The 2,775-nt window shown below is 39.6% G+C and overlaps 1 protein-coding gene across 1 annotated transcript in view; it reads left to right on the forward strand.

Moving 5' to 3' along the window:
* The window catches only part of LOC101863680 (NF-kappa-B inhibitor cactus), a 6,272-nt gene that overhangs the window by 964 nt on the left and 2,533 nt on the right, over window positions 1-2,775 (forward strand). The gene's annotated exons all lie outside the window — the stretch shown is intronic.

A 2,775-nucleotide genomic window follows, 5' to 3' on the forward strand; every position in this document is an offset into this window, starting at 1 on the left:
GTCGTAAGAGTTTTACACGGCACTTGCAACACAATAAGGTCATGATATAAGTGCCGAAGAATAGATGCGTTACAAGAAAGTAACAAACACAAACAAGGAGGAGAGATCGGAAAGGACGACAGATGTTTGATAGGAAAGAAAGAGCAAACCACACCAGAACACCCGCCAACCACCCACTTTGTCTGTTTGTTAGGGTAAAGAGAAGTCCATCGCCACATTTCTGGTCATATGCTTTGCTTGTTTTGTGTTTTAGTAAGATTTTTACGGCACTTGCAACCGCATAAGGTCATATGAGCGCCAAGGGGTGGATGTCAAAAGGGAAATCTAAATTGGGAATCAGGCTTACTCTGCTCACCTCTCTAGCCTCAACAGCACAAAGTCTGCTTCGACTATCAAGGCACCCCCGAAATAGCAGTTCACATGAGAGTGATAAACATACACAAAAAGTAGAGGAAAAATGACGATAGTAAAGATGAAGAAAGAAAAAGCAGCAGTTCGACCATGTTGTTTCGGCACAGTATGAGCATGACATTGATAAATCAGCCCATTAACAATTCTACTGTGCATAAGAACATGTTAATATCCCCTCTTTGGGAATAGCCTAAAGACACTTCAGTCCGTAGCACTGCCCTGGGGGAGGGGCTTGGTCGGTTTGTTGGAGTAAAGAGAAGCACACATAGACACATTTATGGTCGGTCATATGATGGAGCAGTGGAAAAGTTAAAACTGTTTGTACGTTTGTTGGTTGGTTGGTTGGTTTGTGTAAAGAGAAGCACACATCGACACATTTATGGTCGGTCATATGGAGAAGTGAAAAAGTTAAAACTGTACCTTGTTGGTTGTACTGTACTGTAGTATAGGCTCGCAACTGTTAAGGTCATATGAGCGCGCGAAACACAAGTTGTTTACTTTCGCAAAAGTTCACAGCACGATTGGTTAACTAATTTGACTTTAAAATGCTAAAATGTTAAAATATTAAAAATGGCCGGTCATATGGAACGGTGGAAAAGTTAAAACTGTTTGTACGTTTGTTGGTTGGTTGGTTGGTTTGTTTGTTTGAGTAAAGAGAAGCACATCGTCACATTTATGTTCACATGGAGCAGGGGGAAAAGTAAGACATGTCTGTTTGTTTGTTTGTCTGTTTGTTTGTTTGTCTGTTTGTTTGTTTGAGTAAAGAGAAGCACATCGTCAAATTTAGGGTCAGTCTGTGACAGGTTGACGCCTTGAACGGTGTCATAATATTTTTTCCTAAACAGCAGAAGAGGACGAGGGATGTGGTCGCTTGTACAACTGACTGTCTTGGGAAAGTGGCAGTTAAAGTAGGTTAGACTGTATATTTTTAAAATATTAACTGATTCCGTCCATGATTTTTTCAGGCTCTGGACAGAATTATTTTTCCCTGTTCAGTTTTAGACCTGGGGTGCATCTATTTAATGCATTACTGTGAAGCTCTAAGTTACTCTAATATGTATTGTCATATACCAAACTGATGGGAATCAATAGAAGAATCTGTTTATATGAATAACAATGACCTATAGTCTGTTCGTATTGCATTTTCCTTCAGACAAAAATGAATGGGGAAAAAAAATTGTGCAACAGCTCTTCGAAAATTTCGACTTACCGCATTTTCTCAGCTCTACACGTCCTTACAATCCATGGGGATCACCACAAAATTGTAGCGATATCACCCTAGGACACATTTATGCAAGAATTTCACAAATTTAGTGGAATATCTTTCTTTAAAGGGCCTTTTTATTATACCAGGCTACGTGTTGTTTACCCTTAGATCTAGCCTGCATAGCGACAACAAAACAACGATTTTTGCAAGAATTTTGCGGAGTTTCGATCGATATTGGTGTTCAGAGCTCAGAGCTGCTGTCAGCGGCCGAATGGACGGAATCAGTTAACTCATTGAGGACACACGTTCTGGTCATTCGACAATGGTAAAAGACACATGTTGCTTTGGAGCGTAGCATTCATACAGATTCTTAAATTCTGTTTTCCTCATCTGAAACCTCAAAGCACATGCAACAACATGTATAAGTATTCTACGAAATATTATACAAATTCCTGTATCTGATTCAAATACCACGGCTTGAAACGTGCCGCAACATTGCCTGTGGATGCTGTATGAGTCTGATAGGTCCTTAAAGAGTTAATAAACCGTATTCCCAAATACATCAATAAAGAAATTAATTTTCATTTAAACACATTTTTTTTTTAGGATGACATTCATTGCACTCACTTAACAATGGGTTCTTGTATTCCCCGGTGGTGGCAAAAATACTCTTCGCCTTGCCCTGTTCCTTCGTGCCCCTGTTGGGAAAAGAAAGAGTCATTATTCTTTACAAAAACTTGTGTGTGTGTGTGCGTGTGTGTGTGTGTGTGTGTGTGTGTGTGTGTGTGTGTGTGTGTGTGTGTGTGTGTGTGTGTCTGTGTGTGTGTCTCCTTGCACGTTATATATATGCAAAGAAAATACTCACGTCTTGTGTTTTTGCGGCTTTTGTAGACTTATTCAGTGTCGAAATGAAAGTGAAAGAACGGCTGTTGATTTTATATGATAAAATTTAAAAAATATCTCGGTCACAGCGCGGGTGATCTTCGCAGCTGTCTGTCTGCTCTGGGTGTTATAACGTACGTGCCAAATAAAAAATCATATTTATAATAATAATATATAAAAATGTCGAATTTATAAATAGCGTTAGGGGGAATTCAGGGGGAAGAAACCACACTGAGTCAAGCACACAGAAAGAAAACTGGGCGGGCGAAAAGAAG

The sequence above is a fragment of the Aplysia californica genome, unplaced genomic scaffold (genome assembly GCF_000002075.1).
Source record: "Aplysia californica isolate F4 #8 unplaced genomic scaffold, AplCal3.0 scaffold00259, whole genome shotgun sequence".
NCBI classification, from domain to species: domain Eukaryota; kingdom Metazoa; phylum Mollusca; class Gastropoda; order Aplysiida; family Aplysiidae; genus Aplysia; species Aplysia californica.